The sequence below is a fragment of the Myotis lucifugus genome, unplaced genomic scaffold, assembly GCF_000147115.1.
Source record: "Myotis lucifugus unplaced genomic scaffold, Myoluc2.0 scaffold_649, whole genome shotgun sequence".
In the NCBI taxonomy this organism is placed as follows: domain Eukaryota; kingdom Metazoa; phylum Chordata; class Mammalia; order Chiroptera; family Vespertilionidae; genus Myotis; species Myotis lucifugus.
The window spans coordinates 331,456-337,357 of NW_005871697.1; the positions used below are offsets into that span (position 1 = coordinate 331,456).

At 51.5% G+C, this 5,902-nt stretch overlaps 1 pseudogene; it reads left to right on the plus strand.

The window, feature by feature from the left end:
- The window catches only part of LOC102418115, a 26,230-nt pseudogene extending 22,977 nt beyond the window's left edge, over nucleotides 1-3,253 (plus strand).
- The last annotated feature ends 2,649 nt before the right edge of the window (nucleotides 3,254-5,902 follow it).

The window sequence follows — 5,902 nt, forward strand, 5'->3', positions numbered from 1 at the left end:
TCCCAAAGGTGGACCGTGACCGGCCAGCCTTTCGGGTAATCCTGGGGAATTATCCCTTTGAATGCTGGTAATAAATATTAGTAACTGAGATTGGTGTCTTTCCATAAATAAATTTTCATTATTAATTCAAAAGAATCTTCAACAGTGACCCCGAGGGCCCCAAAGTAAAATTCAACTAGTGACAGATAAGACCAGCTACAAAATTTGTTGTGCAAAAATAAAACCACGAAAAAAACACCCTTATTGTAAAAAATATTAAGATGGTGACAAGCAATGGAGGATCCCATCTGAGCGAGAGGGTCCCTGTGTGACTGCTGGGTGTCATGCCTGTGAAGCTGGGGCCCTGGAGACAGAGCTGGGACATGAACCTGGGCAGTCTGGCTCCAGAGCCTGAGTCCTTAAGTGCGAAGCGATCCTTTCTTCCCACACTGGGCATGGGTTAAAAATCCTTATCTGGGCTTGTCTCTAAAGTCAAGGCCAGAGGCACCCATGTCGCCGAAGGTGATTCTCTGCTGCCCTCTTGTGTCCAGCATTCATATAGCCACACCTGTTTCAGGGGTGGAGCCAGGACTGCAACCCCAGACCAAGACTCCCAGCAAAGTGCCCAGATAGCAGTGACTGCCTGTTAGGGCTAGGGCTGGGGTTAGAGTTAGGGCTAGGGTGAGGGCACAAAGGTAGGGTTAGGGCTAGTGCTAGGGTTAGGGTTATATTTAATGTTAGGGCTAGGGCTAGTGTTTCAGTTAGATTTGTGTGTTAGGGTCATGGGTCAGAGAGTAAAGCTCATAGATCAAAGTTCAGAAATCAAAGGTCAAATTTCAAGGTGAGTGTAAACATTAAAGGTATAAGGTCAGCGGTCATTGGTCAAAGGCTCAATGTCAAAGGGTCAGAAGTAAAAGGTTGGGGTCAAAGGTCACGGGTTGATGGAAATGGGTCAAAGGTCAGAGTTTAGAGGTCAATGGTTAAGGTCAGAAGTAAAAGGCTAGGGTTAGGGTTATGGTTTAGTTTTTAGGTCTAGGGCTCCAGCTTGGGCTAGGGCTCAGGCTAGGTTTAGGGTTTAGTGGTTTGGGGTAGGGTTAGGGCTAGCTTTTCGGTTTGGTTTGTGTGGAGTCAAAGGTCAAGGGTTGGAGGTCAGGGGTCAAAGATAAAGTGTCAGAAATCTATGTAAATGGGTCGGGTGTCAGAGGTCAAAGGTCAGAGGTCAAAGGTCAAGTATCAGGCCAAGTGGGCAAAAGGTTATTGTTTAAAGGTCAAGGGTCAGAGGACAAGAGCCAATGGTCAGAGGTCAAAAGGACGAGAGCCAAATGTCAAAGGTCAGTTGTCAAGGGTCAAAGGTCAAAGGTTCATGAGAAATATTGGCCTGTAATTCTCTTTCTTTGTGGTGTCTTTATCTGATTTTGGGATTAGGGTGATGCTGGCTTCGTAGAAAGAGCTTGGAAGTGCTCCTCCTTCTTAAATTTTTTGGAATAGTCTGAGGAGGATAGGTTTTATTTCTTCTTTGAATGTTTGGTAAAACTCCCCTGTGAAGCCGTCTGGTCCAGGGCTTTTGTTCGTTGGAAGAGTTTTGATTACTGCTTCAATTCCTCCATAGTTATCGGCCTAATTCAGATTTTTTTATTCCTCCTGGTTGAGTTTTGGAAGGTTGTATTTTTTAGGAATATGTCCATTTCTTCTAGGTTGACCAGTTTTTTGGAGTAAAGTTGCTCATAGTATTTTTTTTTTATGATTTTTTGTATTTCTGTGGGGTCTATTGTTACTTCACCTCTTTTGTTTCTGATTTTGTTAATTTGGGTCCTCTCTCTTTGCTTCTTGGTGAGTCTGCCTAGAGGTTCATCAATCTTGTTTATCCTTTCAAAGAACCAGCTCTTGGCTTCATTGATCTTTTGGTTTTTTGTTGCTGTTTTTTAGTCTCTATGTCACTTATTTCCTTCCTCCTGCTCACTCTGGGCTTTTCTTGTTGCTCTCTTTCTAATTCTTCAAGTTGCCCAGCCTTGTTCAAAGGGAGGTTGGGGGCACCCCAGTCTCACAGCCAAGGATCCCCAGGACTGAGACCCGAGGAACATCAGTCAGCACCTTGGACGAGGCGAACACACCCAGCTGGCCTTTAATTAGCAAACACGTGGGCTTCTCCTCTGCTATGAATCGCAGAGGCTTGTCTCTGACCAGCCCCCAACTGGTACAGAAGAGCCTCTGGTCATAGTGGCCCACCTTTCACCCAAATAACTTCTTATAGCCCTTGGAGCGAGAGACTGAAGGGGTTTAGATCTCTCCTCCTAGCTCTGAAATGGACACATTTATATTTAAATGGAAAGTGCAGACCAAGTGACACCAGGTTAGTTATCTAGTTTTGCTTTTTCCATTTCTAGGGCTGAATTTTTCTTTTAAAAACATCAATTTTTCTCTCTCTTCCTCTCAAAATCAATTTTTAAAATCTTTTTTTAAAAGAAAAATTCAGCAACTCATAGCATTTTACACTCATGGCAGAAAGAACGCTACTAGCAGATCCATGGCACAGGAATATCCTTTATTATTTATACAGTTGTTTTTCCATGAAGAGAACAGCTTGTGAAATAAACCCACACCAGACATAGAAATCTGCATGACGTCAGAACAGTCCATGACACAGAGAGGGCACCACTGAGACTGTCCTTATTTACACGGAAGTGGAGAAACAGAGGGGCGAGGGCGGGCACCCCAAGAGCACGTTCAAGGGCACCCGTAGTTTGGTCACGTCTCGATTGTGGCCGTAGCCACAGACCTGTGGATCCCGGGACTTACAAGGTCACGGCCACGGGTTTCCTTCCAAGTCCTCAAAACAAAAGGGTTGGATTTTATTTTTCAAATACCAAGTGTTTCTGGCATCAGGCGAAGAAATATGGGAGAAAGTGCTGAATGTCTAAAAAAAAGCAAACAAAATTCTGGAGGCCAGGTAGCTGACCTTTCTCTGCTCCACAGGTTATTAAGTCACCAGATCATCCGGAAAGTTCTATCGTAAGCGACGGGCTTCCTTCGTTGTAAACTGAGCACAAGAACGTTGTCAGGGAGGCATGAAACTTTCTACACTGGATGGGACCTTTGATTATCTGATCCAAACCTGCTTTTATGGGCAAAGAACTTAAAATGCACCCCCTCTCCCAGGAACCCAGCTGGTCAGCTGCAACTCTAAATGCTGTGCCGTTTCCGCCGCCCCACACTCCCTCTCTGTTCTTCTCCATCCCAGGCTTTCAAAGGAAATAAACAAATGAAATGAGCTCGGGGGGCCTCTTGGCTAAGAAATGACTTCTTTGGTAAGAATGCTTCAGCCTCGCGTTACCGGGGCTGCAAAACGGATCCTCCCACCCGGGCAGGAACCCCCTCTGAGAATTAAGGCAGCTTTGGGGATGTCTATCCAGCAGGATATTTGGCACGAGTGGGCCACTCCCGTCTCCTCGGTCTCCTTGGCATCTGGAACGAAGGCCAGCTGACAGGTGGATGCCACATAACTGGACGTTGTGAGGAGATGTTACCACGATGCTCTTAAACAGATATTGTACATTTCGTGGAAAATAATTCTCTAAACGTCTTGTAAAGTATCAAGTGTCATGTACAATACACAGGAGCACCCTTATCCCGGGTAACCTCTGCTATAAAAAAAAGGGGGGGGGCGTGAAGAAGAAGTCGAGCCTTACTTATGAGAAAGCACATTACGCGGGGGTGGAGGATGAACCTAGGTCTCCCCACGCCTCCCCGAGAACTTCCAAGGGCCTCCGGGTGCCTCTGCTGCCCCACCCCAGGCTGGGGAGCCAGCTTCCGCCGCGAGGCAGCACCGTGGCGTTGGTTTGGCGTTGGTTAAGCTAGCACCGCATCACCCATTCGTCTGGGGGACACGTCTGGAGGCAGAGGGGCCACAGGCGGAGGCGGCGGAAAAGCTGCAGGCGCTCTCCCTCCGGGCACCCTGTTCGGACACGCGGCTTCCCTGACCCTTCGTTTCAGCCAAGCAGACTCCGCTCTCACACCCACTGCCCCAGAGCTGCTCTTGTCACCAAAAGACAGCAGCCACGTCGTCCCTTCCTCCCTGGCCACCCGCTCGAGGGGAAGAAATGACATCGCTCCCCTCCCCCCTTCTCCCAACACCCTGTCCTTTGCTCAGAAACCCTCCTTGGCCCCCTGACCGCATGTCTGTCCGCCTGTGAGGACAGCCCAGGGTGGGTGAGCCCCACGGGGCAGGGAATGTCCAAGTGCCCTGGGCTGAGGGGCAGGGCATCTGACTCTCGGGTCTGCCTTCGTAGCTGAGAATCTGAAACACCGGGCCTCGGTTTTCTCACCTGGGGAAATGGGGAGACAGAAGCCAGCCCTGCAGTCCTCGTGGGGCGGATGGGGAGGCGATGTGGGTGAAGGTGTGTTTGTAAAAATCGCTGTAACAGCCAGGGGAGCAATGGCCCTTCCTGGGGGGATTCGAAGTCACTTGTAGCCCCGTCAGTGACGGGGCCACCCCTGCTCTCGTCCCCCAGGCCCCCACCTACTGTCCACTCCCCTGGATGCTCCCAGCCTCCCCCCACCACCCCCACCCCCGCCATTGGGCTGCCTCTGACACTGAGCTGGATTTCTATACGGAAAGGTCAAAAGTCTCCGACTTCCTCTGGTCTCTAAAGCAGGGGCGGGGAAACTCCGGCCCACGGGCCATGTCATCTGGTCTGGCCCTGCCAAGGCAACCTCAGGCGGGACTACATCTGGGAACTTTTTCACTGCAACATCATGTTTAAGCTGGTAATGTTGCGTGGCCCACAGATGATGTAAATATCCAAATGGCCCTTGGCAGAAAAAGGCCACCCCCGCCCCCCTTAAGAATGCCCCAATGACCCTGGCTCCTCGGAAAACCATCTCCCTGCCCCCAGCTGGCTCCCAGAGAACCTTCTTCCACAGTCAGCACGATCGGGCTCGGACACCCTCCCTAGGTTTGTGAAGTACAGTGGCCTCTTTTTTCTCCCTAAGACTCTGCCACAGGGACTCCCAGCGTCAGAGTAACAACCCGCCAGTCTAGAGTTCCAACACGGGTGCAAGAGACTCAAACCAGAAACAGGAGCCCCACATCAGCGAGGCCGATGGAACCCATCATTTCTCCCAATGAGCTGGAACTGACCACCCCCGCCACCAGAGGGCGCCACTTGAGGGTCGCTATGGAAGCCAACCTGGAAATTCCAACCTGCTCCACCCACCCAGAATCCGGTCCCCTTAACCCGGTAGCTGTGTGTCCGGGCCCACCCTGCCCTCCATGTACCAAGTGTCGTCCACAGTGAGAGACAAAGGGAGTTTTCAGGGACCACCCCCCATCCGTCGAGACCCCTGGTCCACGCTGGGTGGGGTTTCCAGGGAACAATACATCAACAGACACCCTCGGGCACCACCTGGGCTGGGAGGACAACAGAGGGTCCGTAGCAGGGACACCTGTCTGGCCTCACTGGGTTCCTGACCCAAGTCTCCCCAAGGTCTCAGGAGCCCCGGGTGGGTTTCCGGGCCCCCTGTGCCCAGCAGAGCGAGGCCTCGTGTGGCCTCTAGGGGGCCTGCCTGGCACCTCTGTGGAGGCTGCTCACTGGGGCTCATCTGTGTTCTTCCCGTGACAGCCGTGGCTCTGGACCAGCTGACCACCAGGGGCCGGAAGGATGTTCCAGATGGCACCTGTCAGACCCAGATTAGCCAGAGTGCAAACCCACGGTGAGGTTTCTGTCTGAGGTCCCCAAAGCACCTCTCCACGGACCTTCATGACGAGACAGACACACGCAAGCTCTCTGACCGCGGTCAGACACCAGAGCACGGCTGGGGTGGGGGGTGGGGGGCATGGACGGAGGGTCTGTGTGGCACCTCTAACGCAGCAGTGTCTTGGTCGGGTTTGGGGGGGTGGGTGGCTGACACCCCCAACTGGGTGGAC